The sequence below is a fragment of the Cynocephalus volans genome, chromosome 2 (assembly GCF_027409185.1).
Source record: "Cynocephalus volans isolate mCynVol1 chromosome 2, mCynVol1.pri, whole genome shotgun sequence".
Taxonomy (NCBI): Eukaryota; Metazoa; Chordata; class Mammalia; order Dermoptera; family Cynocephalidae; genus Cynocephalus; species Cynocephalus volans.
In genome coordinates, this window is record NC_084461.1 from 200,216,525 (window position 1) to 200,232,502 (window position 15,978).

At 43.0% G+C, this 15,978-nt stretch overlaps 1 protein-coding gene across 6 annotated transcripts in view; it reads left to right on the plus strand.

Annotated features, from left to right (window-relative positions):
* The window catches only part of MYO18B (myosin XVIIIB), a 280,263-nt gene that overhangs the window by 227,526 nt on the left and 36,759 nt on the right, over positions 1-15,978 (plus strand). The gene's annotated exons all lie outside the window — the stretch shown is intronic.

A 15,978-nucleotide genomic window follows, 5' to 3' on the forward strand; every position in this document is an offset into this window, starting at 1 on the left:
GGTGGAGCTAGCTAGGCCACATGCCACTTTATTTCCAATTTCATTTTTACTCGCATGGCTTTTCTTAGCATCGTGTCATTGTCATAATGAGGGGGGCCTGTTTCTGAAGCAACCAAGAGTAATGTATTTGCAGCTGAGCCTCATTTGGTCCCTCAGCTCCTTTGGGTCAAATCCTAATTGTGTCTTGATGCCACTCTAGTCTTGGGATAGCGAGAACATTAACATTGTCATTTGTCAATTTCATCCATTTTTCCACAAGATATCACCAACCTGCATTTTTTAAAAAATTAATTTACTAACTAGACTCTTTTATGTCTGCTAATTAACTTTCATATCTTTCCCTCCTCTGGTACAACACAGTCTCCTAATTATCAACATGGCTACTCAACATTTAGATCCACAGAATCTTAGCATTTGTAATAATAATATCCTAGGACTTTGATGTATAAGACCTCAGAAAATTCAAACCAAAAAATCTTAGGACCTTGAATCATTAGCCATACAAAATATTCAAATCTTATTAAGTTGAACCATATAAATCTGATGTTTGTAAAGGTCAAATACGGTTGAAGTCATGCATTGCTTAACGATGAGATACATTCTGAGAAATGCATTATTATGCAATTTCATTGTTTTATGAAGATCGTAGAGTGTCCTTATACAAACCTAGATGGTGTAGCCTACTTCACACATAGGCTATGTCTTATGATCACAGCCGAATATGTGGTTTGTTGTTGGCCAAAATGTAGTTATGCAGTGCATAACTGTAGTTGATTTCACATGGCTCAACCTGATAGAAGTATGGAACACTGAAATTCAGACATTCTTAGAATTGCTAGCTCCTAATGCTACAGAATTTTAGAACTTTAGGGTTTTAGAACAGGGGCCAGTAAACTTTTTCTGCAAAGGGCCAAGTAGTAAATATTTTTCATTTTGCAGACCATAGAGTCTTCGTTTCAACCTCTGAACTTTGCAATTGTAGCATGAAAGTAGCCATAAACAAGCATAAATGAATAGTTGTGTTTCAATAAAACTTACATACAAAATCTGGCAGCAGGGCAGATTTAACCCATGGACCATAGTTTGCCACCTCCTGTTTTGGAACATAAAATGGAAAGCATTCCACCAAGCACTTGGATATGCACAGGACACTCGTAGACCTATCTCCATCCATTTTAAGGACAGTTTTGCCTGGTTCAGACCACTGTCTCTCCCAGGACAGTGTCTGGCCTCCAGAGAGGGGATGAGGGAAAGAAGGAGGCTTTGAAGGCTGTGCCTGAAGTGATCCCTGTCACCGGGAGAGAGTCAAAGATACATGTCCCAGGGCTAGAGAAAAATAGTGAGAGGCCATCCTAATTAATGCCTGTTTCTGAAGTCCTGGTAAGCTCCTGGAAGCCAAGCCCCTGGATCAGAAGCAGAAGATGATCCTGACTGCCTGGGAAGGCAGAATTGACGGACCTGACAGGAGCCAGTAGGCCCCAGCTGCGAGGTGAATTTGATGAGGCTGTTCATCCATGAGGCGTGTGCAACTGGGCCGTAACCTTGAGATGTGGTGAGAAAAGAGAGAGCACACTGCTTAGCAGTTGTTTTTCTTTCCTGCTGAGTCAATAAATGAATAAATGGACCATGCATGGCCAAATGGCTGATATAACTTTAGACTCCATCAAAAGGAAGATCACAACGTGTATGGAGGTATCTTCAACATCTCTATGTTCCACCGCCGTGAGCTCGGGCTTCCTAATGTCATAGTCTGAGAGGCATCTGAAGGGAGGGGACAGGGCTGTCTGAGAGCAAACATTTATTACATGTCTACTATGTGGCACACACTGTGCAAAGTGCTTTGGATGCGCTATCTAATTAAATCTTCACTTTCAACCTTATGAGCGGGGTAATGTGTTTATCTCTGTTTTACACATTTAGCAAAAGAGGCTTACAAGAGGTGAATTGACTGGCCCAAGGCCAGATAGCTAGGAAAGATTAGCACCAGGATATATGATCAGTCACTTTGACTCCAAAACCTATGCTCTAAACCACAATGCCTGCATTTCTCAAACATCATGTACAACACAGATCACCTGCGGATGGTGTTAGGAGGCAAATTCTGACTCAGCAGGCCTGGGGCAGGGTCCGAGATTCTGCATTTCTAACCAGCAACAAGGTGATAGTGATCCTGCTGGCTCAGGGACTTCATTTGGAGGAGCTGGTACTATGTTATACTTTTTCTTTATCCCTTACTCCCTGAAGTCATGAAAGGGGGAGGTTTCCATTTCTAAGATGAGGTCACACAGCAAGAAGTGGTTTGTCCAGGATTCAAATTCATATTTGCCTGACTCCGATGTCTATGTCTTTTCTAAAAGAAAGTCTGTCGTCTACCCTTATGCCTTTAGCTTGGCTCTCAACTGGGGGTGATTTTTGCATCCCAGGGAACATTTGGCAATATCTGGAGACATTTTGGTTGGCACAATTTGGGGGTGGGGGGGGCGATGCTGCTGGTATCTGGTGGCAGAGGCCAGGGATGCTGCTATGTATTCTGAAATGCACAAAATGATCCCCCTAACTGTCCACAAGAAAGAATTACCTAGTCTCAGATTTCCACAGTGCCGAGGTTGAGAAGCCCAGGTTTCTAGCTCAGTGTCCTTTAGAAAATAAAAATCCACCCAGAACCTCTTTCTGGAGGCCATGTAGTGCCCTTGAATTAGAGGAGTTAGTGGGCATTTAGACCAATTCCACTAAAAAGGGGCCATGAATAAATGAGGGACATAACTGCCTGAGTCCATTGTGCAGTCAATAGGTGGAACTTTCCACTACTTTGGTATGAGGCAGTGGTGTTTGCAACTATGTAATATTCTCTCACCTCAGCAGATGGAAGCCAGTCGAGTACCAAAATCATTGTCTTAATCCTGGTCATTATCATGCCTGGATGCACACTGTTTATCAGTGTCTTTTGCTGTTTGTGTTGCACGTGCCATTTTCTCTGACAGTAGCTCCTGCCTCCACCCTGCTTCTCAGTGAGATGGTATTGACTTTGCTCCATGCCTGGGGAAGACCAGGGTCTGGCATTGATCACCAATGCCAATAGCTCCCTTCCATGTCCTTCCTGATCAATTCTTAGGGGAATGTATCTAGTAATACAAGACTATTGATGAGGGTTTGCCTGGGAGGGCATGTTTCTCTCTGCTTACTCAAGCTCATGCACCATGTTTTTTTGGCTTGTTGGGGAGGTTGTAGCTTTTGTCATTATAAGGTGAGCAGATATGCCTGAAAAGAGGAAGAAGTGGTATGGTAAATAATGATCTAGCATGCATTCAGCTCTTCGCAGTTTACAAAGCACCTGAACATGACAAGATTATTGCAGAGTCGAGGGGACAGACTCTAGGATGTGCTGATTGGTGCTTGGGGAGTTGGGGTTGATGTGAGATCCATTTCCAGGTCTTGAGTCGAATAAGGTTCTCATGCTTACCTCTGTGCTGTCTCTCCCTGGCTCTGCCCACCTGGCATAGCTATTGGAATGGGGTCATTTCGGTCACCACTGGCCTGGATGGCTTTATTCTAGGGGCGATCTTCCCACTTCTGTATTTGTAGGCTGTGCCTGTAGTCCCCAGTCAAGTCTCTCCTGTAATTGCTCTAAACATATATAGATGCTAACAGGGTTAAGGCCAAACGTGACCCATGGGGTTGGCACATTGGCAATAGTGATTGTATCTGCTCTTGAGCATGTTCACATGACTGTGACCTATCAGTGAGGGTGTGGAACATAGGGTGAGAATGTTTTGGTAGCAAGGAAACAGGAAGAACTTTGGGGGCTGTCCTGGGGCATTAAAATAATGTGGTCAGTGGTGTGTATCGGATGCCTAAGTAGAGAGCATGAGGGACGCAGAGGAGATGGGGTGAGGGTGAGAAATCCATCAAGGTAGAAGAAAACCCCAAACTTGCCACATTTCACAAGCTGTTGCACAGTAGTTCTAAGAACAGGAAAGAGAGCTGAAGTTTATCAAGCACTTGTATTCTATGCAAAGTGTCCAACACTTTCCACTGATGACTGCTCAACTAGTCCCAGTACAGAAATGCTGTCATCTTTCCCCCTTTGCAGATGAGGAAACTGATGGTCAGGTGGGTGAAAAGACATGCCCGGAGTCACATTGCAAGTGGCCCATGTCTGTGTGAACTGAAGGCCCAGGTTGGTAAGACCTGATGCAAACTACCCAAGTCATGAATTTAGAGCTGGAAGAACTTAAGGCTGAAATATTTATGGGGTGACTTCTAAGTTCCAGGTACTGCTCTGTGCATTTGGATATGACTGAGTAACAACTCTACTCTCAGGGAGCTTATATGGCAGGAAATTAGAAGCTGGAAAATAATTACAATCTGTTGGGATATGTGTTTATCCTAGTGGCTTGTACAAATACTGGGGCAGAGAGATGAAAGGGGCTAACTCTACCCAAGGGAGAGAGAGGGCATCATAGAGGAGGTGACTATGGAATGGGTCTTGAAGGATGAGTAGGAGGAGTTCACCTGGCAGAGAAGGGATCAGGCAGAGAAGAGCATTGCAAATGGAGGAATGGTAGGTGCAAAGGCACAGAGGCAAAGAAGAACACAGCATGTTTGGGAGCTGGTGAAGACTATGGGAATTACTATTGTGTGGGGTGCAGAGTGTGGGGCAATGGGAAGAGAACACCCTCGGGGGTGGTGGAATGAGAGAGAGCCATGAAGGACTTGATATGCTAAACCACAAAGTTTGGACTCAGGAAATGAGGAGCCACTGAGGGCTTTTAAGAAGGAAGTGCCATGGTCAGGTGAAAGATATTCCTACTCGGATGTTTTGTGGAAAATGCATTGGAGAGTGGGCTGGATCGAAAAGAAGAAAATCAATTTAAGACCGTAAGAACCCCTAGGAGATGATGATGAAAAACTAAGTTTATGATAAGAGAATAGAAAGCAGGAGAAAAATACAAGAGATTAGCCCATTGTATTGATGAGATACCTGAGGCCTAGAGAAGGGACCCGAGGTAGGTAACAAATTTTTCTCACGCTCAACTTCTTTGGAGCAAAACCCAGTGAACACGAGAAATTTCAGAGTCCAGTTACCCTATTTCTGCAAGCATATGGGCTAGTGGACTGAGAAGAAATATGAGCTGCATTTCCATTTAAATTGAAATAAGACATGTCAAAGGTGGCTTGATAATCACTGGCTGTAACAAGGGCCCGCTGATAGGGAAGAACTGTGTTGGTATATGCAGTACAGATAATTTTTGCTTTTGAGACTTAATTATGTTGATATAATTACTCCCCTGTCAGGAAAATTGGGTAGCACAGAAATGTCATATTTGCCTTTGAGCAGAAAAATGAAATACCTTTTTTTCTTTTTTCAGGGTGGGTGACTGGGAAGTCAGGAGTGGAGGGGGAGGTTGGAGTTCAGCCCAGGTCAGGATGTCTATTTGCTGCTGAAGGTTTTTTGAAGCCCTTGCTGGATATGGACTTGGAGAAGGCTGGAGTACCATGACAGCCCTGCCCTGGTCCTTTCTGGAGATGCTGCATCAGAAGTCATAGGCTGGAGGAGATTTTTAGGGCTGGGAAAGCTATGAGCTCTGAATAGTTATAGATATAAGAAACTTTAGAGAGGTTATTTTGTTTTTGTTTTTGTTTTTAATTTGCAAACCTTGTGACCCAAAGATCCAAGGCAGAGTTGCACACTGGAGCCCTGAAGCCCGATCACCCTTCCCTCCCCATTTCCATTCCAAAGGCCTGAGAGACCGTCTGCCACACTTTCCTTCTGTGTGTGAGGATCCTGAGCAGTCTGTGCCCTCCACTCCTCCCCATCCATTAGGGGAGACTTGGGACCTCAAGAATCAAGTACACAGCCCCAGTTCCTGGCACCACTATTGCTCAAGTAGCTGGAGCCAGTGTTCAGGCAGAAACGGCCCATCTAAAGTGGGCTAAAAGGAGAGAAGAGTGCACTTTCTCACAGAGAGGACCTGGGATCTAGTTCTTTCTCTGCCATGCCATGGCTGAGCATTGACCAAGTGGCTTCCTGCTCCAAGCCTCAGTTTTGGTTCCTGGTACAAAGTGTGTGTCCACAAATGTATATGCATGTGTGAATGCGCAATACACACATTAGACTTTCTGCAGGCAAGATCTTTATCATCTGGATTTTAAACAGCTCAAGTTGCCTAAATGTTAACTTTCCAGTAATGTATAAAGGCCTTCAGGCAACAGCTGGGGGCATTTTAAAACAATCAGCTTGAAAAATAAAGAGAAAGAAAAACTTCAAGCAGGTGTCTGGAGACAAAATTTCTTCTGTCTCAAGATAATGGAAAATCTTGGCAGGGAAAGTTGGATAGTTATATTTCCAAAGTCCCCTGCTTGCACAGCTAACTCCATTCTGCCTTTCATATAAAACCATTTTACACGAGTCTGTGTCAAATAGATGCATCTATATACATATGCATAAATGAACAAAGGATGGAATTACAGCAACATATTCATTAAGAGTGGTTGTCTCTAAGTAACAACCTTAAGGGTGATTTTTAATTAATTTTTTTTTTTGCTACTGTATTTTCTAAATTCTCTATAGTGAACCCTATTCAAACCAGAAAAGCAAAGCGATGGTGTTTAAAAGAGAAGGAAAAGAACACATAGTGTTGTATGTGTTTTAGTCCATTTTGTGTTGCTATAACAGAAATACCTCAGACTGGGTAATTTATAAAGAAAAGAGGTTTATTTGGTTTACAATTCTGGGACAGCTGCATCTGGCACGGGCCTCAGGCTGCTTCTACTCATGGTGGAAAGTGGCAGGCAGCCGGTGGTTACAAGCAGATCACACGGTGAGAGAGTAAGCAGGAGAGAGAAAGAGAGAAGGTGCCAGGGTCTTTTAAACAATCAGCTCTTGTGGGAACTAATAGGAGAACTCAATCACTACCCCTCCTACCCCAGGGAGAGCATTAATCCATTCATGAGGGATCCGCCCCCATGACTCAATCAGTTTCCAACACTGCCACACTGGGGCTCAAATTTCCACATGGGTTTTGGAGGGGACAACACATCTAAACTCCATCAATTAGTTTGCCAGAGCTGCTATAACAATGTACCAAAAACTGGGTCCTGGAAACAACAGAAATTTATTGTCTTTCTGTTCTAGAGGCCAAAATCCCAAAATCAAGGTGTTGGTGAGGTCAAGCTCCCTTTGAAGGCTCGAGGCAGGAAACTGTTGTGTGCCTGTCTCCTAGCTTCTGGTGGTTTCCCGGCCATCTTTGATGTTCCTTGGCTTGTTGGTCCATCACTCCAGTCCTCGGTCTTCACGTGACAGTCTCCCTGCATTTCTTCATGGTCTTCCCTCTATGTGTATCTCTGTGTCCACATTGCCCCTTTTTATAAGGACACTAGTCATAGTCAATTAGGACATATCCTAACCACTCCATTTTAACTTGATTACTTTTGTAAATACCTTATCTCCAAATACAGTAACATTCTGAGGTACTGGCGATTAAAAGATTTCAATCTATCTTTTCTGGGGACAGAATTCAATCCATAAACAGAGGTGTTTCTAGAAATGGGAAGAAGTTCAAGGTGGCTACAGGGTTTTCCGCTGTGGGTGGGGGATTCAATTGAGACTACCTGGGACCTAATGTGAAGAGCTGTTGATGTACTATGGAAGCCAGCCTCCAAGATGGTTCCCAGTGATCTCCATCTCTGGCATTCACATCCCTGTGTAGTCCCCTCCCATACTGTTGATGTCTGTGACCCACAGATTATGTCACTAGTAATGGTACGCCCCTTCTGAGGCTAGGTTATAAGAGACATTTGTCATATACCTTGTTCTCTCTTGGATCACTTGCTTTGGGAAAACCAGCCACCATATCACAAGAACACTCAAGTAGTTCAGTGAAGGCCTCTAAAGCAGAGAAGCGAACTCACCTGCCAACATCCAGTGAGAAAACTGAGGCCTCCAGTCAATAGCCATGTCAGTGAACCTGCTTGGAAGGGGAACTGCCAGCCTCAGTCAGGCCTTCAAATAGCCATAGCCCTGGCTGGCATTTTAACTATAACATCACAAGAGATCCTTTATTAGTTTCCTATTGCTGCTGCAACAAATAACCACAAACATAGTGGCTTAAACCCCACAAATTTATTTTTTTGTAGTTCGAGAGTTCAGAAGTCCAAAATGAGCCTTAAGGGGTTAAAAATCAAGGTGTAAGAAAGATTGTTTTGTTCTGGAGGCCCCAGGGGACAATTCATTCCAGCATCTTCCAGCTTCCAGAGGCAACCAGCATTCGTGGCTCCTGGCTGAATCACTCAATCTCTGCTTCTGTCACTACATTCATCCTCCTCTACTTCCTCTCTTGTCTCTCTCTTATAAGCACCCTTAGGATTGATTATATTTAGAGGCCACCTGAATTATGCAGGAAAACCTCCCCAACTCAAGATTCTTAACTCAATCACATCTGCAAGATACCTTTTGCCATATAAGGTAACATATTTATGTTCCAGGATTAGGACATAAACATCTTTGGTAGGCCCTTATTCAGCCTACCAAAGACGTTAAGCCAGAACCACCCAAATAAGCCACTCCTGAATCCCCACCCATAAAAACCCTGAGAGACAATAAGCAGTGTTTGAGATCTCAAACCAGTAGGTGTTAAGGTAATTTGCTATACAGCAGTAAATAACTAATACAGAATAGGGATGTGTAATCTAGCACTTGATTCTATAGCATTTGAAAATCATAATTCTGGATGTCTTATAACTTTTCCTTGAAATATACATATAGAAAAATGTGTAAATCATATAAGTGATTTTTAAAAACTGAAAGCATGATTGTCTGTCTTAAATAATAAAGCCTGGGTTGATCCGGGATGCTTTTGTGCTCTGTACCTGTCATTTGCCTGTTTACTCTCAGATTCATTCTTACCCCTTCTCTGCTCTGCCGTGTAATTGCAGTTCCTGGTTTCCTTGCCTTCTGGTAGGTTCAGCCAATAAAAGGCAACGATGGAGAATTGAAGGACATAAGGGGGAGAGAAGCCAAGATATTTTTACCTCTCTGGCACTGCCTCAGCGCATCTGGAAGCAGCCATGCCTCCTTTTAATTCCAGATCCCATTAGGAACTCCTCTCCTCCATGAAGCCAGCTTCCACCAGGCAGCACAGTTGGGGTTTCACCTCCCTTGGGATGGCTCAACTTCCTGGCTTTTTCCTTTCAGTCTTAGATTGGCAGAGCCTTCCTGCTTGCTAAACTCTCCTGGTTTTCTAACTTTTCCATCATCTCGTGGATAGCCAATTCCCTCTATTAAATCCTTAGGTTGAACAGCCTAGAGTGATTTCTATTTTTCTAACTGATACAGGCTCCCTTAAGGCATCGTGTAAAATCATTCCAGCTTCCACAAAAAGGTAACACATTCTTAGACTTCATTTTCTAGAAAATGAGATTACCCTCACTCTACAATATCTGTAGCCTTCATATTTTCTGAATCTCTACTTAGAAGGGAATGGGAGCATTTGCTGTGCACCAGGTACATGCTGCTGAGTTAAGGATACCAAGTGGATGCAATTTTACATTTCTTTATTTGTCCCTTGCAGCAACCTTTTGTCAGGGAATAACACCGTCATTGGAAACAGATGAGGAACTGAAAGTAAGGAAGGATTAGTAACTCTTCAAAATCCTCGTAGCTGCTAGGGTTCGTCTGCTCTTGCTGCTTGCCACGTTGTCAGCAGTTTACATTTCTCCCCCTCCCCACCCACCAAGGTCTCTCAGTAAGTGTGATTAGTTTTAGCTTCACTCAGTTCCATGGAAGACTCACCAATTTTCAAGAAGTAACCTCCCCCCAAAACCAACCAATTAATATAAGTGTCTTCCTTAAGGATCCAAAAAGCATTTCCAGAAAGATGGAGATTGTTAAAAGTGTGGCAGAGTTGGGAGTTCTGGTTGATGCTGGCAGATGAAAAACAGAGATGAAGTGCTTGGCTTAGTGCTCCAGGGAATGGGTGCTAGCCCCTGGTTGCTGGGGTCTGTGCAGTGATTGATTAGACAGGCTTGTTGTGGGTGCAGACAAGGGCAGGAAGAGTTGCTAGCTATTTGCTGATTGCCTTGGACTGAATATCCCCCCAAAACTTAAACCCCACTATAACCATTGAGGGTGGGAAATACTATTATGTTAATTGAAAGGTGAGGCCTTGAAGAGGTGATTAGATTGTGAGGACTGTACCCTGGTGAATGGATTGATACATTCTTGGAATACAGGGAGTGGTTCTAGTGGCTTTAAAAGGAGAGTGAATGAGGAGGTTAGTCTCTCTCTTTCTGCCCTGCCATTCTGCCATGTGAGACCCCTGTGTCACCGACACCATCAACAGGCCTTTACCAGATGTGTTCCCTGGACTTTGGGCTTCCTAGCCTCTGAAACTGTATTTCAGTTTCATTTCATTTCAAATCACCTCATTCCAGGTATTGTGTTATAAGCAACAGAAATGGACTAATAATACATTTACTCTTTAGAAATGTGAAGGCCTCACCCTGAATCTGTCTGCCATTTTCTAGTGTGTGACTTCAGGCTCTTTAATTAGTCTCTCTGTGTCTATTATCACATCATAACAATAGAGTATAACAGTGAATTTGCAGGATGATTATGAAGAAAAGACCGTTATAGTGATGACCATGCTGTACCCAGTCCTTTTCCCTGCAGGAGATTTGGCTCCTTCTCCATCTTAAATAAGAGAATTTGATGCATACTTTTGGGTTTTCCAAGGGCCACCCCAACTCTTTCTTTTCCTAAAATAGGGCTAAACACGGTCTGCTGATTTCCACTCCATAGTCAGTGCAGCCTTGGAGCTCTTACCAGGACACAATTCACAGGGCTTTTATCTTTCCTCACAGCCTCATTTGTCACAGACAAGTGACACTTGGACAAATTGAATGAAGCAATGGCAGTTTCTCATAACCTTTTGTTCTAGAAAGACTTCTATACTTCCAGAGACATAGATATCCTTGGATGAAGCAGGAGCAATTAGAGGCAAAGGGTGACTGAGCTGTAGTCTGAAGTCAGGAGACCTGAGCTCAGCTCCAGATCATTTCTTCGTTGCGTGCCTCTAGGAAAATGACAACCTCTCTGAGCCTCGGCCTGCTCTCTGTAAAATGGGGATAATGAGGCTGCCAAGACTTCCTTTCAGCACTGAGCAGATACAGGAGGGCATCACTCACTGGAGTGTCAGAGAGGAATAAAATTCTATATTTTTAAATTTCTGATAAGAAAATTAATTCATATTCTTTGCATAAAATCTAGAGAAGTGTAAAAAGGAACATTAAAAATCACCTCCTATCTCACCACACAGAGATAATAACCATTGCCACTAGATGGTTGTAATATTCTCAAGTAACTTTTTATGAGTTTATAGAAACTTGACTCTGAGAGTTCTTATAGAGATTAAGTGAGGTAAGATATTTCAAATATTTATCATAGTGCCTGTGCATGTGAGAAATATAAATAAATATATTTGCCAATTAATTAATTCAACAAATATTTATTAAGTAGGTCCAAAACTTACTAAACATTTATTAAGTATATAAAAATACTTGAGCTTTTTTCATCAAGTTTTAGGGGTGTTTTGGGATAGTCTTATCTATAGCATAAGCTGCATGGCACACGTGAAATTCAAATCCATTTGGTTTTCAAGTTCAAGCAGGAAAGGCTTGCCAATTGCTGATCACGCAGACTCAGATATGTACTTAATATTTGTTAAGTAATCTATGTGTCAGACACTGGGAATATTTGTGTTTATATCTATATATACATATGTGCACATGCATTTTCACATATATGTATTTTTATATATTTACAATAGCATATGTGAATGTGTAAAATTGCTTTTAGTGCCAGGCTCTGGTACTAACATGTTTTTATTTATGTTTGCTGCATCAGAAAAAAACAAGATGAACTTTCATCAAGTTTTGGGAGTGTTTTGAGGTAGTCTGATTTATAGTATAAAATACATAGCAGATGTTAAATTAACTTTGGAATTAAATTAACTTTTAGGAGACACCCCAAAGGGTTCAGCAGGCAACCTCCAGAGCTGCAGACACTCATGTATGAGAGTCTTGTGTGTTTGAAGACAGGAAAGGGTCCTCTGAAGACTGAGATGCTCTGGGCAGAGAAAACAAACAACAGTTTTAAATATTAGCCTCTAATTGACCATCACAAGAGGAGATGATTTTAATTGCTGACATTAATTATCGTATGAACTGCTTCCCATATGGGCAACTCTATGCAGTATGCTCCAGGTGGAGTAGCCTGAGAGTTTAATAAAGGATCATGATTTTCTCAAGCAATGCTAGGTAATTTGCAAGTATGAATTTTACAGACATACTACATATTATTGTCTTTATCTCTGTGTACGTGGTGTACATTAAGTATGCTATGTTAGGCTGTTTCTGTTGCTTATAACAAAAGTAGCTGGAACTGGGTAATTTATAAGAAAACAAAGTTTATTGCTTACAGTTTTGGAGGCTGGGAAGTCCAAAGTCCAGGGAACACTTATGGTGAGGGTCTTCCCTGGTCATGGCTTCAGAAACACAGGGTATCACATTGCCAGAATCTACAGCATATAATAGGTGTATGTAATAATCTTGTCTTTTCTTCATTCACAACTAATAGTCATATGATAATGTCATTTGTTCCATCCCAAAACACATATTGAGTGCCTTCTATGTTCCAGACACTGGCAATACAGATAGATTAGGTCCTTGCAAGAATGTAAGCTCCACGGAAGTGAGGACTTTATCCATACTACCCATGCCTAGATTATTTCCAGCATGTAGAAGGTACTCAGTAAATGTTTATTAAATAAATGTAAGTATGAATGAATAGTCTACGAATATATAAAATATACTAGGACATATATATGTTGTGTGTCTATTACAGTGTGTATATTACTATATTGTAGTTTTAGGTTAATCTAGGAATATGGTATCTGGAGTACTTCAAAAGTTAATGGAAAACTTAAGTTATAAGATAATAAGAATCCTTCTATGAACTATTTGAAGACCCCTCTTAATGGGTTTCTACTGTAAATACATCTAACCATCTAAATAGTTTTATATCCTAATTATCCCCTACCCCCAATCTTCTCCATGCTCCAAGTCTCTAAGGAAAGCTGCCAACACAGAAGACCAAGCTCATATCTATCCTCAAAACAGAGCCCCGTTTCCATAGAACAGCAGTGAGCCAATCCCAAGCATCACTAGTCAGATGCATGTGTTCCGTGCAGGGTGGAAAAAGGCCTGACTCCCAGGCCTGAGCAGGGTTCCCTGAGTCCCCTTCTCCTGGTGCATTTCCTCCATGTCTCTCAAGGAGACTTGTCTGGGGCTTTGCTTTGTCTGCCCTGGGAGGCTGCAGCACAGCATTCACTTAGCCTAACAACTCAGTCTCTGCAATCAGCAGGCTCCATTTGGCTTTTGCGTGAAGCAGGAAAGATTTGCTGATTGCTGATTACACAGACACTTAATTTCCCAAATCTCTCTGCTTGGGGTGTTCCTGATGAGGCTAATGCTTGTCCCCAGCAGATGACGGATGGGATGCAGAGGGCAAAGGGTTCACAGTGAAGGGTGGGGGTAGTGGCAGGCCTCTGAACCCTATCCTTGGTGCACGTACCCTTGTCTATCGGTGGCTTTTTTGTTCTCAACTTTTTTTACTCTGTCTAGATAACTTATCTTCTATGCTGTCTTTATTTTCTGTTCATGTCTTTTCTCCACAGGATAGCAAAATAGCTTTGGAGCCAGAGTCCTGCATTCCAATCTCCTTATTTGCTGTGTGACCTTGGCAAGTCTTCTCAGTGACATTGGAACAATATCACCCTTTCTGAGGCTCCTTATTCTTCTTCAGGAATTAAATAATAAAAATGCCACCATTGGTTAAGCCCTTCCACTCTGCCAAGCTCATAACAGCCCTGTGAAGGAGGGTCTGTTACTACCCCCATTTTACAGATGAGACAACTAAGAGTCAGAGAGGTTAAGTAACTTGCTGAAGGTCACACAGCCAGTGAGCAGCAGAGCTGGGATTTGAACATGGGCTTCCCGGCTCCAGAGCCTACTTTCACTTTCATGATATTATGCATATGACTCATTTTAGGACCCCATTTCCTCTGCCCACCTGCTTAGTCCCAGCCCAGATCCACCCACGCCTGAGACTGCCTGCCTCTGTCCCTTTCTTCCTCCCACCAGGAGGCTCCCCGAAGATTTAGATTTTAGACGCTTGCTGCTCCTGCATGACACTCTTGCAAGTGTCATGACACCTGGGCAAGGTTCACCCAAGTTAAACTGGGAAGGGAGATCTGTGCTCATTTCTCATGTCTCAGCATATGTGGTCTAAAGAGTTCTCACTGGAAAACCCAAAACCTAGATGCTCATCTCAGCTTTGTGGTCTCCCAGCTGCATGACCTCAGAAAGGTCATTTTGCTGCTCTGGTGCTCAGTTTCCTCATCTCTAAAATAGACATTCATTCAACCAATGTTTGTGGGGTCCAATGTAGTTACCACATGCCTACAATGGCCCTGATGTGTTGGCTTCTTCTAGGATCTAAGGCAGAAATCCAGAATTCTCTGCCTGTGTCTTCCAAAGACACAGGTACTACATATCCTGGGAGAAGGTTGTTGATTCCCAGTGACACCATCATCCTGGCCCACTAGGGAAGAGTTGAGCTTGGGCAAATGCTCCCATAAGCTGCTGAGATTTTGTACCTAGCCATATTTCTAGATGTATTTATGAACTGACATGCTGGCATCCTGTAGTGAGCACCTCCTTTCTGTCCTTTATTTCCTCTGACAGCCCGCTGGCCTCCAGCCTGCCCCTGCCTCAGATTGTGTCTCACCTTGTTGGGACTGAGATGGGCATTTCAAAGCTGGCAGCTTCAATCAACTGTAATGTACTGCCAGCACCTCTCAGCACCTCCACCTCTCTCCACGCACCCCCTCTCTCATCAGCTCAGTTTGGCCCCTAGGCTTGCTTGGTATTCGGCTGCTGCTTCTGTCTCTCTCTCTCTCTCTTAAATCAGAAAAGATTTAAAAGCATTTGAAAGGCACACACTTACAATAATGTGAGTGAACAAGCTGATCTGCCAAGGGGAGCTAAGTGTGTCCCTAAAATGGGGACAAGTCATGGTCCTTGCTGTCTTCCTTTAGGGTATACACACATGGCCCCAGAAAGACCACTGGACTTGGAGCCAGGAAGACCAGGATTCCAACCCTGGCTCTGCTCTTTACTTGCTCTGAGTGGCCTCACTGGTCTCATCCTCATGTGCAAGATAAAGAAAAATGATCCCAGGCTCAGAGGGGGACTGTGAGCTGTTCATGGTCACACAGCTTGTGAGTTTGATGGGGAGCTGGGAATTGCACTTAGATGTGACCCTAAATCCTGATGTTTCCCCCCATCCACACTCTCATCAGTTAGTATATGTGTATTTCTTTAAACAGTCCAAAAACAAACTTTACATAATTAGAACAGCTTAAAAGAAAAATCTCATATATTCACCCCCATTCATAAATATTCCCAACTCTCCAAGTGTTTTTCCAAATGTGTGTGTTATTTGCATAGATTTGGGTATGGTACTCCTCTGTTTTATTCCGTTTGCTGCACATTATTTCACAGATGCATTCCACGCTGCCACAATCCTTATTTCTAATGTTAATGTCTGTCTAATAGCATCAAAGTGACATGCTGTGATTTCCCTAACCATTCCCAATTGCTGGGTGATGAGGTAGCTTCCAGCTTCTTCGTGTCATCAGAAGCACTGCTCCAAGCATCCTTGGGTGCAGAGCTTTGCTCTGCCTTTTGATTTATCCCCTGTAGGATTAACTCCCAGAAGGTAGGATTCTGGGTTTAACCCAGGATTTCAGACTCAGCACTATTGGCATTTGGGACCAGATCATTCTTCATGGTGGGGGCTGCCCTGTGCATTGTAGGGTGCTGAGCAACGTCCCTGGCCTCTGTCCACTAGATGCCTGT